General features: G+C 43.7%; 1 pseudogene across 1 annotated transcript; it reads left to right on the forward strand.

Moving 5' to 3' along the window:
• The first annotated feature begins 7,080 nt into the window (after positions 1-7,080).
• On the forward strand, positions 7,081-17,321 carry LOC122425745 (annotated as a pseudogene). Its single transcript, XR_006264986.1, has 2 exons — positions 7,081-7,085; positions 15,626-17,321. The product of XR_006264986.1 is annotated as an elongation factor 1-alpha 1-like (transcript).
• Positions 17,322-18,611: the final 1,290 nt, after the last annotated feature.

Here is an 18,611-nt window from a genome sequence, read left to right on the forward strand (position 1 = left end):
GTCCTTCCAATGAACACTCAGGACTGATCTCCTTTAGCATTGACTGGTTGGATCTCCTTGGTGTCCAAGGGACTCTCAAAAGTCTTCTCCAACACCACAGTTCAAAAGCATCAATTCTTCGGCGCTCAGCTTTCTTTATAGTCCAAATCTCACATTCATACGTGACCACTAGAAAAACCATAGCTTTGACTAGATGGACTTTTCTTGGCAAAGTAATGTCTCTGCTTTTTAATATGCTGTCTAGGTTGCTCATAGCTTTTATTCCAAGCAGCAAGTGTCTTTTAATTTCATGGCTGCCATCACCATCTGCAGTGATTTTGGAGCCCCCAAAAATAAAGTCTGTCACTATTTCCACTGTTTCCCCATCTATTTGTCATGAAGTGATGGGGCTGGATGCCATGATCTTTAGTTTTCTGAATGTTGAGTTTTAAGTCAACTTTTTCACTCTCCTCTTTCACTTTCATCAAGAGACTCTTTAGTTCTTCTTCACTTTCTGCCATAAGGGTGCTGTCATCTGCATATCTGGGGTAATTGATATTTCTCCCAGCAATCTTGATTCCAGCTTGGGCTTCATCCAGCCTGGCGTTTTGCATGATGTACTCTGCATATAAGTTAAATAAGCAGGATGACAACATACAGCCTTGACGTACTCCTTTCCCAATTTGGAACCAGTCTGTTGTTCCATGTCCAGTTCTAACTGTTGCTTCTTGACCTGCATACAGATTTCTCAGGAGGCAGGTAAGGTGGTCTGGTATTCCCATCTCTTGAATAATTTTCCAGTTTGTTGTGATTCACACAATCAAAGGCTTTGGCATAGCCAATAAAGCAGAAGTAGATGTTTTTCTTGAACTCTCTTACTTTTTCAATGATCCAACAGATGTTGGTAATTTGTCTTTCAATATACGTTTCCATTCAGTTAAACTCTCTTAACTAGCTTGGCTACTGCAAGGTCACCTTCTTTTAAATGACATTTCACATGCTCCATACAACGTGGTCCTGAGCTTTGATTACTCTGGGAAAAGCTTTTAGGGCTCGGCACAAAAAAAGCCTTTGGGAGGAAATCTAAGACAGCTGGGTAGGGAATCACATCTCCTTTAACATATTAGAGGCAAGCATTGCCTTTACTCAAAACACAGCTTGTTTTTCTTGTATTTTTCTTTTCTTCACACCAGCATACAAACAGGCACACAGATATGTGCTCCTAGTCCCATAACATAGCTCTAAAGCCCAAACTGGATTGAAAGTGGGCAGCCGTGGGTGACCCTTTCAGTTTCTGGATTCTAAAATGCTACTAAGTAAAAGCAATACAAAATGCTGAATGCCAAGAAGCACATAGCAGCGTCTAGGGAAACCCTTCCTCGATGTGTAAACAGAATAAAGGCCGAGGGGGTCCTAAGATCTACGCACCTGACAGAGAGAAAGTGCTTACCTAGGATACCTGGAACCAGAGGAAGGAAGCTTTACCATTACTGGGAAGCAAGCACGGAGCAGGCAGGAAGGTTTCCCTGGCAACAAGGAAAGAACTTTGGAGAAGTGTGCGATCACTCTGCTTCATTCTGTTTGGGGACAAGAGCCCCAGTCTTGGTGCCCAAGGCTGGAGGTAAACTCAAGGTGAAAGTAAGAGCTGCCACCTCCAGGAAGCTGACCAAGGTTTAGCACAATGCTGACCTCTCTGCCAGGGGTCCCATGAAAACACAGATTGCGATTAGGACTTCCAGGATGAGGCAGGTCTGGATTTAAGTCTCATTTTTCTTTGACTTGACGGTGGGTGATTTTGGCATCGTTCCTTGACTTGCTAAAGCCTCCGTTCCCTTATCTGTAAATAAAGATCTAAACAGTAACCACCTCACAGGTTTGTGAGGAGCATCACATGAAATAAGGCAAAGCACTGAGCTCCAGCCCAAGAATGCAGCAAGGCCTTCCTGTGCGTAGGCCACCTTCTCTCATAACAGTCCCAGGCAGTGGTACAGGGGGCTGGACGCTGGCACAGGGATGACACCTCACCCACTGCTCAGAGTTCAGGGAGGCATAATGAGGAACTGGTGGGTCCAGGAACGGTCTCAGACAAGCAGACGGCTGAACAGGAGCTTCAAACCTCAAGGGAAAGGACACACATCACAGAACGGTGCAAACAATGGATATGAAAGTCAAAGGAGGCAGGGCCACCAGGGAAGGAGTCCAACCCGGTAAACCTCAGCTCGGCCCTGAGCTGGGGATGTGAGAGCTGAGGCTCCTGATGCAACCAGGCATTTGGGGACAGACAGCCCGAAGACAGCCTCCAGGCTTGACCTTGGTTGGCATCTGAGGAACAGAGTAGCTAATCAGAATTCTGGTTTTTAGATAGAAGGTATTAGAGAATAAAGGTGTGAGAATTTTGAAGTACTGAGTTTTAGCCAGAACTTCCAGCATGTCGTCAGATTGCACTAATTAACTAGAGGTGGAAATTGAGTCTTGCCTGGTCTGCCAGTAAATCAGAGGGAAAATGTGGAAAAGGCAGGCTTCTGCAGAGCAGCAAACAGCTGAGCCCACCGCCCAGGTCTCCCGCTCATGGTGCAGACAGTCATCGGGGTGTGATGTGGGAAGAGGGGAGGAGACACTGAGGATGCCCCCACCACGTTTGCCTCCAGAACAACCAGCTCTCCGTCACCATGTTCCTTCTTCTCCTCAAGACTAAGCTGCCCACGACCGCCTGTCCTTCCAGCTATGTGGTCTGGAACGTGCCCTCCCACAACCCGAAGCTGTGATGCCTGCGGCCCCAGATAAGGGACGGGACAGGCAGAAGGTAGCAATGCCTGTGACCAGGGCACTGGGCTTCCACCGTCCTGCAGGGCAGGCCAGCCAGAGCCGTGAGCACCAGGAACCCGCCTGACACGCAGAAGCCGGCCTGGTGTGTGAGCTGCCGAAACCTCCCTGGAGGCCCGCCCTGTGAGGCCAAGGACCCTCCCGCAGGAAGGCGCTTAGACACAGCAAATGAAAAAACACAGTTGACTGCAAGATTCTATTGAGCATGGAGGCATATTGCAGGCTGGTCTCAAACCCCAGCCCAGACCCTGCCAGGCCCTCTGCAGACCCTGACTTCTGTTCATCAACCCAGACTCAGTCCACCCTGCCCGTAGCCCTGCTGGTGGCTATGGCAACCAGCCCTGCTCACCAGCAGCCTCAGAACCAGCCCCAAACCTACGCTTATCAGCAACCCCTTCCAGTCAGGATGCAATGAGCCCTGCGGATGTGTGGGTGGGGGAGGGGGAATCCCCGCTCCCAGCTCGGCACCTCAGGACATGACCTCTGCTCCTGTTCACACTGGCTCGTCTGCACTGCCTCCAAGGCTCAGCCAAGACAACACTGAAACCCTAAGCCAAGTACACTTCCAGGAAGGGAGAAGCCTGCTACCACACGCCACGGTTGGTTTTAAAGGTGACTGCTGTAAATATAGCTTGTCAGAGGAGACCCTGAACCCCAGGACATGGTCCTGAGAAGCCCAGTGAGGCTGGAACTGTCCTGGGGTGTGACCGCCCACCAAGAGGGCCACCCCATCCTCCTCAGATGGAGAGCGGCTGCAAGATCAAGTCCCAGATTTCACGTGGTTCCTCCAAAGGAGACACAATGAAGAGGGAAAAGCTTAGGTCAGGCTGGGAGACGGGTAAGGTGTTCCAGCTGAGCACATCCAAAGTGTCCCTGAGAAAGCAGAGGAAGCATCACTGGGGAGAAACCGTGGAGCTGTGGGCTGTGGGACAGCCCCACAGAGCAGTCCTGGAAGGCTCTTAGACATGGACAGTGGCCTCGGGGCTACCCCTCTAGGAGGTACAACCTAGACAGTCCTGAAAATAGGAAAACTGCCTTCCCCTCCATCTCAAGATACAAAAACTACTCATTTCTCAATCAATAAGTAAATTTTAAGTAGCTTCTGTGTGCATTACACTGAGTTTATTATTTAATAAATGTGTATTACATGTGATATTGAATATACATACGCATGCGTACTAAGTCACTCCAGTCGTGTCCAACTCTTTGCAACCCTATGAACCGTAGCCAGCCAGGCTCCTCTGTCCATGGGATTCTCCAGGCAAGAATACTGGAGTAGATAGACTATCCCTTCTCCAGAGGATCTTCCCAACCCAAGGATCAAACCCAGGTGTCCTGCATTGAAGGCGGATTCTGTACCAGTTGACCTACCAGGGAAGCCTAACTCTTTTTGAATTCTAATTCCCTAAAATTGCCACAGGCTTATAGTATATGGTACCTTTCTGTTACTTATTGTATCTAGATAATTATAATATTAATATATTGCATTCCCTTAAACCTCTAGACCTCTGAGACATGATTTTTAGGGCTGCTCACATTAGCACAGTATTCATCTATTACTAGAATGGAGGGTCTCCAGAAAATATAATCACCTATGGATGCAACTTACTCTGACCATGCTTCCTGAAAATCTGTCAACATTTTAGTTGCCTTCTAAGTAACATGTTACAGTTCTAGAGCTCACATTCCAGAGCTTTCTCCTTCTCCAGGCCAACCATCAGAAAGTAGCCAGGGTAAAGCAGAGACTAACAAACCACAGCACCCAGTGCTGGACAATGGAAACCCGTGTACAGCAGTGGAACCTCTCATCCCATGGTCCGGTATTGCATCCCTTCAGAAGCAGACACTACAGTCCGGGTGGGAGATGATGACAGTCATCTAGAACCTGGGCAGCACGTAAGTTCTAGCTCTGCCTTCACCAGCTCTGAGACTGAGGGCTTCTCACTCTAAGTTCTTTGAAGCTTATAAATGAAATGGTTGAACTTTTCTAGAGACTTCATGATTTAAGGTGCTATAGTTTCTAAATTGATATCTTTTATTCTAAATTGTCTTTTTAAAATATTTCAATTTTCCACCAAACTTCCCTATTTTACCAAAGTTTTCCTTGTTGCCTCCTATATTTTTCTTGCACATCTAAAAGGGTGAACATCTGTGCTCGCTTTGGCAGCACATATACTAAAAGGGTGAACATCCATGGGTTGCTTACAACAGACACCGTTGCAAAGCCTTCACACGACCTGTTTTCTTCAGTCCTCACAACATCCCTAGGAGATCTATTATTATCATTTAATAATAAGACTATTATTATTGTTTCCATGTTATAGGTGAGAAAACTGAGGCTTAGAGAAGGAAGTAATTTGTCCGAGTTCTCACAAACATTTAGTTGCACAAATATATTTTTAAACCAATTAGCATCACTCCAAACCCCAAAATTCACCATCGTGTGTGCCCCCACACTCCATCACTCCATACTGCCTCCTTCAAGTCATCCCATAAACACACAAGGAGTACCTTGGGGAATTATTTGTCTGTTATTTTAATACACAAGAAGAGGAAACAAGAAAAATGGAAAATTTCAGTAGAAAGTCTCTTACATGGCTGGAGGGAGATAGAGTAAGAAAAGATGATTAATGACAATAGGATAATCAATCCTCAAGCTCTAAAAACAACATTCAGGTAGCAACCAGTATTTTTTGCTCATGGCCTTCATTTTATCAAATATTTATATACATTTAAACATCATTCTTACTACACGTGGAAAAAACTGATGTATTTATAACTCATCTGACAGTGAACACTTGAGGGCAGAGAACAATTGCGCGCTGGCACTGAGCACAGTCTCTGGTACACAGACCCCAGTGAGCGCTGGTTTGGTGAATGACTCTTTAACCACATCTGCACCTGAAAATAGGGAGACTGTGCATAACTACGCCTTCTGCCACACCCTTCTTATCCCCAGTCTCCAGGGTCTCCAGACCCGCAGCTAGCCTGGGAACTTTTCCATCTATGAAAGAATTTACCAAATGTTCATCACTGTCACGGTCACGAGCCTGTTGCCAAGGCCAGAGTTGCCCCACACTTTTGGTGAATGGTCCCTAAATTTGGTTGCAATTGACAATTAAGATTTATGTTAGTTCCCATATTCACTCCTCATTCTGTTTTTTACTATTAAAAAAAATAATTGAAAATTTCATAACTACAAGCCTTTAGGGTACATAATGAGAGGTTGTTGCTAAACCATGAAAGATGCCGGGATTCTTGGCCTCCAAAGGAGAGGAATTCAATCCGGGGCCAGTGACAAGGCTTGATCACTCAGAGTTTTTGTGTAATCAAGTTTTATTAAAGTATAAAAGAGACAGAGAAAGCTTCTGACATAGACATCAGAAGGGGGCAGAAAGAGTGCCCCCCTGCTAGTCTTTAGCCAGATGTTATATAGCTACTAGCAGTCTGCTGATTAGAGAAAGAAAATGTTTCAAAACTCAGAGACTGGCATCAGGCCCCTCACCAACAACATGCATTTTAAGATAACATTGGCACCAGGTGAGTTGTCCAAGGCCATAAAATGATAGATAGGAATCTTAAAGAAAGGCGGGTTTCCAAGCAAATACAGTCTCATTAACATAGCTTAAGAGAACATTTGCATGAGTAAACATACTGGTTTGTCAAGTTGGTTCTGAGTCTTAGGCGGAACCTACTTGAAGACAGAGATTAGGGTAAATAAATAGTTCATTAACATAGCTTAAGACAAACATTTCTATAAGAAAAATGCATTGATTAGCTCAAGGTTTGAGAAAAGTTAACTTCAGGTGGAACTAGGGGTCATCAAGGCAACACAGAATTTTTAAAGAAACCTCTTTTTAAATTTGTACCATAATGTCTTCCTTTTCAAGTTGCTTTAGGTGTAGAGTTAGGTTATTTATTTGACTTTTTTCTTGTTTCTTGAGGTAAGCCTGTATTGCTATGAACCTTCCCTTTAGCACTGCTTTTACAGTGTCCCATAGGTTTTGGGTTGTTCTGTTTCCATTTTCATTCATTTCTATGCATATTTTTATTTCTTTTTTTATTTCTTTGGTAATTTGTTGGTTATTCAGCACCATGTTGTTCAGCCTCCATATGTTGGAATTTTTAATAGTTTTTCTCCTGTAATTGACATCTAATCTTACTGCATTGTGGTCAGAAAAAATGCTTGGAATGATTTCAATTTTTTGAATTTACCAAGGCTAGATTTATGGCCCAGGATGTGATCTATCCTGGAGAAGGTTCCATGTGCGCTTGAGAAAAAGGTGAAATTCATTGTTTGGGGGTGAAATGTCCTATAGACATCAATTAGGTCTAACTGGTCTATTGTATCATATAAAGTTTGTGTTTCCTTGTTAATTTTCTGTTGAGTTGATCTATCCATAGGTGTGAGTGGAGTATTAAAGTCTCCCACTATTACTGTGTTATAGTTAATTTCTCTTTTCATACTTGTTAGCATTTGTCTTACATATTGTGGTGCTCCTATGTTGGGTGCATATATATTTGTGATTGTTATATCTTCTTCTTGGATTGATCCTTTGATCATTATGTAGTGTCCAACTTTGTCTCTTTTCACAGCCTTTGTTTTAAAGTCTATTTTATCTGATATGAGTATTGCTACTCCTGTTTTCCTTTGGTCTCTATTTGCATGGAATATCTTTTTCCAACCCTTCACTTTCCAACAGTATTTTTCAGAGAACTAGAACAAATAATTTCACAATTTGTATGAAAATACAAAAGACCTCGAATAGCCAAAGCAATCTTGAGAAAGAAGAATGGAACTGGAGGAATCAACCTGCCTGACTTCAGGCTCTACTACAAAGCCACAGTCATCAAGACAGTGTGTTACTGGCACAAAGACAGAAATGTAGATCAATGGAACAAAATAGAAAGCCCAGAGATAAATCCACACACCTATGGACACCTTGTCTTTGACAAAGGAGGCAAGGATATACAATGGAGAGAAGACAATCTCTTTAACAAGTGGTGCTGGGAAAACTGGTCAACCACGTGTAAAAGAATGAAACTAGAACACTTTCTAACACCATACACAAAAATAAACTCAAAATGGATTAAAGATCTAAATGTAAGGCCAGAAACTATAAAACTCCTAGAGGAGAACATAGGCAAAACACTCTCTGACATAAACCACAGCAGGATCCTCTATGACCCACCTCCCAGAATATTGGAAATAAAAGCAAAAATAAACAAATGGGACCTAATTAAAATTAAAAGCTTCTGCACAACAAAGGAAACTATAAGCAAGGTGAAAAGACAGCCTTCAGAATGGGAGAAAATAATAGCAAATGAAGAAACAGACAAAGGATTAATCTCAAAAATATACAAGCAACTCCTGCAGCTCAATTCCAGAAAAATAAATGACCCAATCAAAAAATGGGCCAAAGAACTAAACAGACATTTCTCCAAAGAAGACATACAGACGGCTAACGAACACATGAAAAGATGCTCAACATCACTCATTATTAGAGAAATGCAAATCAAAACCACAATGAGGTACCATTACACGCCAGTCAGGATGGCTGCTATCCAAAAGTCTACAAGCAATAAATGCTGGAGAGGGTGTGGAGAAAAGGGAACCCTCTTACACTGTTGGTGGGAATGCAAACTAGTACAGCCACTATGGAGAACAGTGTGGAGATTTCTTAAAAAACTGGAAATAGAACTGCCATATGACCCAGCAATCCCACTGCTGGGCATACACACTGAGGAAACCAGATCTGAAAGAGACACGTGCACCCCAATGTTCATCGCAGCACTGTTTATAATAGCCAGGACATGGAAGCAACCTAGATGCCCATCAGCAGATGAATGAAATAAGGAAGCTGTGGTACATATACACCATGGAATATTACTCAGCCATTAAAAAGAATTCATTTGAATCAGTTCTAATAAGGTGGATGAAACTGGAGCCCATTATACAGAGTGAAGTAAGCCAGAAAGAAAAACACCAATACAGTATACTAACGCATATGTATGGAATTTAGAAAGATGGTAATGATAACCCTATATGCAAAACAGAAAAAGAGACACAGATGTACAGAACAGACTTTTGGACTCTGTGGGAGAAGGCGAGGGTGGGATGCTTTGAGAGAACAGCATGTATATTATCTATAGTGAAACAGATCACCAGCCCAGGCTGGATGCATGAGACAAGTGCTCCGGCCTGGTGCACTGGGAAGACCCAGAGGAATCGGGTGGAGAGGGAGGTGGGAGGGGGGGATCGGGATGGAGAATACATGTAACTCCATGGCTGATTCATGTCAATGTATGACAAAACCCACTGCAATGTTGTGAAGTAATTAGCCTCCAACTAATAAAAATAAATGAAAAAGAAATAAAAATAAAAAAAAGAAAGAAAGATGGTAACAATAACCCTGTATGCGAGACAGCAAGAGAGACACAGATGTATTGAACAGTCTTTTGGTCTGTGGGAGAGGGCAAGGGTGGGATGATATGGGAGAATGGCATTGAAACATGTAAATTATCATATGTGAAATGAATTGCCAGTCCAGGTTCGATGCATGATACAGGGTGCTTGGGGCTGATACACTGGGATCATCCAGAGGGATGGGATGGGGAGAGAGGTGGGAGGCGGGGTTCAGGATGGGGAACACATGTACACCCATGGCGGAGTCAAGTCAATGTATGGCAAAACCAATACAATGTTGTAAAGTAAAATTAATTAATTAATTAATTAATTTAAAAAGAAAAGGGTCTAATCTGGCCATACTGCTACCCTGATCTTGTACCTCTAGCTTCCAGAACTGTGAGAAATAAATTTCTGTTGCTCACAAGCAAAAAATATATAAATAAATAAATAAATTTGTATCAGTTCAGTTGTGCAGTAGTGTTCGACTCTTTGCCACCCCATGGACTGTAGCACACCAGGCTTCCCTGTCCATCACCAACTCCTGGAGCTTGCTCAAACTCATGTCCATTGGGTCGGTGATGCCATCCAATCATCTCATCCTCTGTCATCCCCTTCTCCTCCTGCTTTCAACCTTTCCCAGCATCAGGGTCTTTACCAATGAGTCAGCTCTTTGCATCAGATGGCCAAAGTATTGGAGCTTCAGCTTCAGCATCAGTCTTTGCAAGGGATATTCAGAACTGATTTCCTTTAGGATGGACTGGTTGGATCTCCTTGCAGTCCAAGGGACTCTCAAGAGTCTTCTCCAACACCACAGTTCAAAAGCATCAATTCTTAAGTGCTCAGCTTTCTTTATAGTCCAACCCTCACATCCATACATGACTACCGGAAAAACCATAGCCTTGACTAGATGGACCTTTGTTGGCAAAGTAATATCTCTGCTTTTTAATATGCTGTCTAGGTTGGTCAGAGTTTTTCTTCCAAGGAGCAAGTGTGTTGTAATTTCATGGCTGCAGTCACCTTGTGCAGTGATTCTGGAGCCCCCCCAAAATAAAGTCTGTCACTGTTTCCACTGTTTCCCCATCTGTTTGCCATGAAGTGATGGGGCCAGATGCCATGATCTTCGTTTTCCTAATCTTAAGTTTTAACCCAACTTTTTCACTCTCCTCTTTCAGTTTTATCAAGAGGCTCTTTAGTTCTTCTCTTTCTTCCATAAGGGTGGTGTCATCTACATATCTGAGGATATTGATATTTCTCCCAGCAATCTTGATTCCAGCTTGTGCTTCATCTAGCCCAGCACTTCTCATGATGTACTCTGTATAAGTTAAATAAGCAGGGTGACATTATACAGCCTTGACATATTCCTTTCTCTATTTGGAACCAGGAAATGGTTTGAGCAACCATTTGTAACTTAAAAGCCTTCATGCAACTAGAAACAAATCCAGCTACACAGTTACAGAGGCAGGAAACAAACAGCAAAAACAGAACAATAAGGAAAGTTGAAAGTCACATTATGTCCATAGTTAAAGTACAAATTGTTGTACCAGTCCATTTTAGGATTTTTAGATGCCATCAGATTAATAAGAGGCATCACATATGATTGTTGTTATTGAAGGTAGCCACAGACTTGAAGAAAGTCCTTTCTCTGAAGTGGAGATGCGCACCACAGGAAGTCTTCCACTGATGAAGAAGGGAGTGGTCCACAGACCCAACAGTTAGACCAATTGTGGAATGCAGCATAGGAGTGAGCCCAGGACAGGAAGGCATTGTCTTCAGGATCAAATGGCAGACTCAGGATTTTTGGAGTCAGCAGAAGCAGGCCCACATAGATTATCAGGCCCATCTGAAAAGTACAAAGTTAGAGCATAGAAAGTAAAGACATAAAATGACGTCACTGAGTCCCAGTAAGGGTACCACCTCTTCACTCGAGTGTGGTGCACCCACGAATCAATCCCTGGCACCTTGACAGTGGTGGGAGAAGAAAGATAACCTGTAAGGGCCTTCAGAGGGGCTCGAGGGATTGACCCCCAGATCCCAATGTTTTTATCAGGACCTTGGTTCCTGGCTCAACTAGAGGCTTGCTTGACTCAGAGGCTGGGTCAGGAGTCACCTCCTGGAGTTCCTTTAATGCCTGTTGAAGAGTTGAGAGCTGAGTTACATAATTAGTTAATTCCAAGGCTTTAGGAAAACTTTTTCATTGAGCATTTTCAGGAATTATTAATTGTCCATCCCCAGACTGTAACCATCCTTTATCAGTAATCTTTGTTCCTCTTTTCTCATATCTTTCTAATTCTTCCTCAGTATATTGTAGTTTTTCCTGTTCCACAGGACCTATCCAAATCAAAGCCGTCTGCAGTAAAGAGGTTGGTAAAGTGCTGCTTTTCTGGCTTGACAGTCAGCCAGCTGATTACCTTCAGCTACTTTACTCCCATCCCTGCTGTGCCCTTTGCAATGCATAAAGCTACTTCTTTAGGACAATTTAATTTATAGCAGTTAAAAGTCTCTCAATCTCTCAGAAATGCTTAATAGGTTCTCCCGTTGCCATTTGAAGCTATCTTTCTTTCCATATTGAAGCATGAGCATGTAAAGTCAAATAAGCATACTTAGAATCAGTGTAGATATTTACTTGCTGCCCTTTGCTTAACTCTAGAGCTCGGGTCTGAGCTACGAGCTCTGCTAGCTGAGCACTTGTTCCCTGGGGGAGAGATTTTGCTTCTAAAGCCTGTTCAGCTATCACCACGGCATAACCTGCTTACTCTTCCCATCCCGAACAAAAGAACTGCCATCTGTAAATACTTCCATGTCAGGATTGTCTAATGGGGTATCCATCAGATCTTCTGGAGCTACATAGTTTGAAGTTAGAAATTGGGAACAACCACGATCTGATATTTCATTTTCCTTTTCAGGAAGGAAAGTGGCAGGACGTAAATTTCCACAAACTTTAAGCTTAGTTATTGGTCTTTCTAATAACAATGACTGATTTTTAAGAAGCCTACTGTCTGTCATCCAAATATTAACCTTAGAGTTTAAGATTCCACTCCTATAGGCTTCTGGTGAGGCCCTCTGGCTTGTGTCAAAACTCTCACGGCCGTACCTTTTCTTTCAGTGACAAATTAAATTCTGACCCTGTGGGCAAGCTCAAAGTGGGAGCTTGCAGGAAAGCAGTCTGAAGAGCCTTAAAAGCCTTTTGACTATCTGGAGACCAAACCAGTTTGTTGGTTGGGCTTATTGAGTTTCAGATATAAGTTTATATAAAGGCTGGGCAAGTTCCCCATAACCCAGAATCCAAATGCTGCAGTAGCCTATGATACCCCAAAATCCTCTCAACTGTCTCAAAGTCATAGGTAGGGGATGATTTAATACAGGTTTAATTCTAGAAAGCATACTGAAAAGTATTTGGCTCATTTAGGAATTTCAGACAATGGATCTTGCTCAGTATATCCCTCCCCAAAAGGGTGAGGGAGACTCTGGCACAATCAGAAACTTGTGTGAAAATAGCACAGAGCCCCAGTTGAGGCTTAGAGGACGATTGAAATAATAACATTTGGCTAGTCAAGACAATCCCATTATAGAAGCGGATCAGGGAGAAAGTGGGCCAGGGGCTTCAGTAAGCACAGAGTAAGTTGCCCCAGTGTCCAAAAAGAAATGGATGGATTGGCCCCCCACAGTTATTAATACCCAGGGTTCCTCAGGTGTAATTAGGATGGGAGCTTGTGTGGGGACCCCTGGGCTCCTTCAGTCCTGATTGTCTTGAGAGTCCAACCCCTGAAACCTACTCCTCTGGGGGCAGTCTTTCCTCCAGTGTGGTCCCTTGCAGACCAGACATGGAACCCAGGGTGGCTTAGATTGTCTGAGAGCAATCCCACTTGAGGTGCCCCTCCATTCCACAGTAATAGCAAGCCCATCCCTTTTCACCTGGGTCCCTCTGGGCATTTTTCTCAGGCTGTTTAACAACAGTCTGACAGCCATTACAAGGGCTTCCATCTGTTCTTTGTCTTTCTCTGCCTTTCTTTCTTTTCTTCATATTCCCTACCGTAGACTGTCTGAGCCAGTTGCAACAGATTATCTAAAGACTGATTTGGTCCATAGGCCTATTTTAATAGCTTACGGCGGATATCTGGAGCCAACTGAGTGAGAAGTATATCTTTTAAGATCACTCTTCCTTCTTCACTTTCAGGATCAATCTCAGTGAATCTGGAAGGGCTTCTCTCGGTCTATCTAGGAATTTACCAGGAGGTTCCTTCTCTTCCTGTTCTATGTTGGCCAATGTGGCATAGTTTAAACTCTTAGCACGCACTTGCCTGAGTCCTTCAAGTATACATCTGACAAAATGACTCTGATCCCATCTTCCTTTAGCCATGTTTTCATCCCAATCTTGTTCTATAGTTGGGACCATCTGATTCCCAGTGGGGAGGGTGGCTATCTCATCCTCCTTCTTCCCTACTGATTCATTACCAAGCCATTCATCTCCATAGGCAACCACTTTCCCCAAAACTTGAGCTCTTGAGTCAGGAGATAGCATCTGTCCCGGGACATACATCTTTGCAGGTAATGTCATAAAGTAAAGTTAGTCCCATAAAGACTTCTATCTAGATAGATAGATATAGTCTTGACCACAGTTGGGACTGTTTGAAATCAATCCCTCCTAGAAGGGTTGATTCTCAGCCTATTCAGCTGGAAGTCCCAGATACAGGGGCAAGTAAGAGGACAGGAAGGGGCTGAAGGTTTCACACCCAAATCTGCACCCTTAGGACACAAGTCTGGCATGTCTCGCAGAGAGATAAAGGGAAACACATATGCTACTTCTACCCATTTCCCTTTCTTTCTACAGAACCGGTTTAATTGTAAAACAGTATTATAATTAAGAGACCCTCCAACCAGCCACCATTCACCATCCTCCAATGGACACCGTAGCCATGCAGTATCACATAGGAAGATCAGGAGTTTCTTCTCTAAGTTCTGGGGATCAAATCTATCCCAGTTTTCTAGGATACAGTTCAAAGGAGTGAAGCTGGAATTGTTAGCTCCCTTCTGTAAGAGAGAAAAAAAGCGACCAGCACCATCTTTCTACCGGAGGCGTCCCTCCCTGCTCTAGATAGGGATGTAGACAGACTTTACACCAGAGCTTTCCTTCCCTGGTCGGACTTAGTCTGTCCCTTACCGATACAGGTGCCATATTCGTCCCTCCCAGTTCTACAACCAAGGTGGGGTGGAGATGCAGCAGGGGTAGACTTCATTTCATCCCAGACTAGTGTCCAGTTCCTCACCATTAAAATCTTGCTTGCCTCTGATGCCACCTGGGGTTCAATCAGAGTAATGTTCCAGAATGCCTCCCAAGCTAAGACTGCTGAGGGAAACATTTGTCTCCTGAGTGCCTGTGCACAACCCTGAGTATATTCCTGACCACAATAAGACCAGTATGAACATAAAACCAAGATGTTTGTTCCTTCCGAGCATCACCACACCAGTATAAGTGATAGAAAAAGAGATGGTGAAGGGCTGGCCAGTGAAGAATAAGTGATTTTTGTCCTCAAGTTATTAGGGCCAGTCCTTCCAGTTCATTCCCACAGATTCCACAGAAAGAATACCTGAGGAATTGGGACAAAAGCCACTGAAGAGCCTCCTCTGGTCCACTAAGAGATGTTACCAAAGGAAGGAGCCCATGTACTTCCTATCTGAGTAACCTTTAACCTGAGAGGTGCTCTTAGAGCTAGAGCTCCATCTAGCTTGTGACCTCTGACTCCTAGCAGGGCTGGGTGCTTCCTGACTACCAATCTAAGTTTGGGACCTAAGTAACAGTACACAGTAACAGTCCCTTGAAAAGTCTATGATTTGACAGATTAGGTTAGTAGTTCTAATCCCCAAGAAGTTATAGAAATGGTCAGAGAGACTGGAAAGTTTGACCAAGAAATGAGAGTTCGCTCCACATGCTCTGCCCATTTCTGGCTGCTCCCCTCTCAGGGAGGTTGGGTGTCTCTTGGCATTGGCAGGTCAGTATAACCCCCCAACAGGGTTTCTGCCATAAGCCATATGAGGTCACCACAGAACCGCAGAGCAGGGCTCCTTACTTGCTTTGAGAGGGGCGTGTCATTCATTCACACAAGCACACCATAGAGTTAGTAAAGTACAGCAGAAAATGTCTTTGCTAGGAGAACAAAGAACTAGAGCTCCAAGCATCCTTACCTTGTCCTAAAGCATCTCGGACAAGCCCCCAAGATGAAAGATTGTTGCTGAACCACCAAAGATGCTGGGATTCTTGGCCTTCGGAGGAGAGGAATTCATTCCGGGGCCAGTGACGAGGCTTGATCGCTCAGAGCTTTTGTGTAATAAAGTTTTATTAAAATATAAAAGAGAGCTTTTTCGCAACGGGTTTGCCACCAGGACACAGGTGTCGTGAAAACCACCATTAAACCTAAGCCAAAATGGGAAACAAGAAGACCCACATCAACATCGTTGTCATTGGGCACATAGATTCAGGGAAGTCTACCACGACTGGCCATCTGATCTACAAATGTGGCGGGATCGACAAGAGAACAATTGAGAAGTTCGAGAAGGAGGCTGCCGAGATGGGAAAGGGCTCCTTCAAATATGCCTGGGTCTTGGACAAACTGAAAGCTGAACATGAGCATGGTATCACCATTGATATCTCCCTGTGGAAATTTGAGACCAGCAAGTACTATGTTACCATCATTGATGCGCCAGGACACAGAGACTTCATCAAAAACATGATTACAGGCACACCCCAGGCTGAGGTGTGTGCTGTCCTGATTGTTTCTGCTGGTGTTGGTGAATTTGAAGCAGGTATCTCCAAGAACAGGCAGACCTGTGAGCATGCCCTACTGGCTTACACTCTGGGTGTGAAACAACTAATTGTTGGCGTTAACAAAATGGATTCCACTGAGCCACCCTATAGCCAGAAGTGATATGAGGAAATTGTTAAGGAAGTCAGCACCTACATTAAGAAAATTGGCTAGAACCCTGACACAGTAGCATTTGTGCCAATTTCTGGCTGGAATGGTGACAACATGCTGGAGCCAAGTGCTAACATGCCATGGTTCAAGGGATGGAAAGTCACCCATAAGGACGGCAATGGCAGTGGAACCACCCTGCTTGAAGCTCTGGATTGCATCCTGCCACCAACTCACCCAACTGACAAACCCTTGCGTTTGCCTCTCAAGGATGTCTATAAAATTGGTGGTATTGGTACTGTCCCTGTGGGTCGTGTGGAGACTGGTTTTCTCAAACCTGGCATGGTGGCCACCTTTGCTCCAGTCAATGTAACAACTGAAGTGAAGTCTGTAGAAATGCACCATGAAGCATTGAGTGAAGCCCTTCCTGGGGACAATGTGGGCTTCAATGTCAAGAACGTGTCTGTCAAAGATGTCCGTCGTGGCAATGTGGCTGGTGACAGCAAAAATGATCCACCCATGGAAGCTGCTGGCTTCACAGCTCAGGTGATTATTTTGAACCATCCAGGCCAAATCAGTGCTGGATATGCACCTGTGCTGGATTGTCACACAGCTCACATCGCTTGCAAGTTTGCTGAGCTGAAGGAGAAGATTGATCGTCGTTCTGGGAAAAAGCTGGAAGATGGCCCTAAATTCTTGAAATCTGGTGATGCTGCCATTGTTGATATGGTTCCTGGCAAGCCCATGTGTGTTGAGAGCTTCTCTGATTATCCTCCCCTGGGCCGTTTTGCTGTGCATGACATGAGACAGACAGTCGCTGTGGGTGTCATCAAGGCAGTTGACAAGAAGGCAGCTGGAGCTGGCAAGGTCACCAAGTCTGCCCAGAAAGCTCAGAAGGCTAAATGAATATTATCCCCAATACCTGCCACCCCAGCCTTAATCAGTGGTGGAAGAACGGTCTCAGAACTGTTTGTCTCAATTGGCCATTTAAGTTTAATAGTAAAAGACTGGTTAATGATAACAATGCATCGTAAAACCTTCAGAAAGAAAGGAGAATGTTTTTGTGGACCATATGTTTTGTGTGTGGCAGTTTAAGTTATTAGTTTTTAAAATCAGTACTTTTTAATGAAAACAACTTGACCAAAAATCTGTCACAGAATTTGAGACCCATTAAAAAAAGTTTAATGAGAAAAAAAAAAAAAAAATATATATATATATATATATATATATATAAAAGAGAGACAAAGCTTCTGACATAGACATCAGAAGGGGGCATAAAGAGTGCCCCCCTGCTAGTCTTCAGCTGTGTGTTATATAGCTACTAGCAGTCTGCTAATTAGAGAAAGGAAATGTCTCAAAACTCAGAGACTGGCACCAGGCCCTCACCCACAACATGCATTTTGAGTTAACATTGGCACAAGGTGAGTTGTCCATAAAATGGCCATAAAATGATAGACATGGATCTTAAAGAAAGGCAGGTTTCCAAGCAAATGCAGTCTCTTTAACATAGCTTTAGAGAATACTTGCATGAGTAAAACATACTGGTTCTGAGTCTTAGGTGGAACCTACTTGAAGACCAGTTCAGTTCAGTTCAGGTCGCTCAGTTGTGTCCGACTCTTTGCAATCCCATGGACTGCAGCACACAAGGCCTCCCTGTCCATCACCAACTCCTGGAGTCCACCCAAACCCTTGTCCATTGAGTCGGTGATGCCATCCAACCATCTCATCCTCTGTCGTCCCCTTCTCCTCTTGCCTTCAATCTTCCCCAGCATCAGGGTCTTTTCAAATGAGTCAGTTCTTCGCATCAGGTGTCCAAAGTATTGGAGTTTCAGCTTCAGCATCAGTTCTTCCAATAAACATTCTGGACTGATTTCCTTTAGGATGGACTGGTTGGATCTCTTTGTGGTCCAAGGGACTCTCAAGAGTCTTCTCCAGCACCACAGTTCAAAACCATCAATTGTTCAGTGCTCAGCTTTCTTTATAGTCCAACTCTCACATCCATACATGACTACTGGAAAAACCATAGCCTACTAGATGGACCTTTGTTGGCAAAGTAATGTCTCTGCTTTTTAATATGCTGTCTAGGTTGGTCATAACTTTCCTTCCAAGGAGTAATTATCTTTTAATTTCATGGCTGCAGTCACCATCTACAGTGATTTTGGAGCCCAAAAAAATAAAGTCTGTAGCTGTTTCCACATCTATTTGCCATGAAGTGATGGGACCAGATGCCGTGATCTTAGCTTTCTGACTGTTGAACTTTAAGCCAACTTTTTCACTCTCCTCTTTCACTTTCATCAATAGGCTCTTTAGTTCTTCTTCACTTTTTGCCATAAGGATGGTGTCATCTGCATATCTGAGGTTATTGATATTTTCCCTCGCAATCTTGATTCCAGCTTGTGATTCATCCAGCTCAGCGTTTCTCATGATATACTCTGCATATAAATTAAATAAGTAGGGTGACAATATACAGCCTTGACGTACTCCTTTTCCTATTT

Source organism: Cervus canadensis, chromosome 23 (genome assembly GCF_019320065.1).
Source record: "Cervus canadensis isolate Bull #8, Minnesota chromosome 23, ASM1932006v1, whole genome shotgun sequence".
Lineage (NCBI taxonomy): Eukaryota > Metazoa > Chordata > Mammalia > Artiodactyla > Cervidae > Cervus > Cervus canadensis.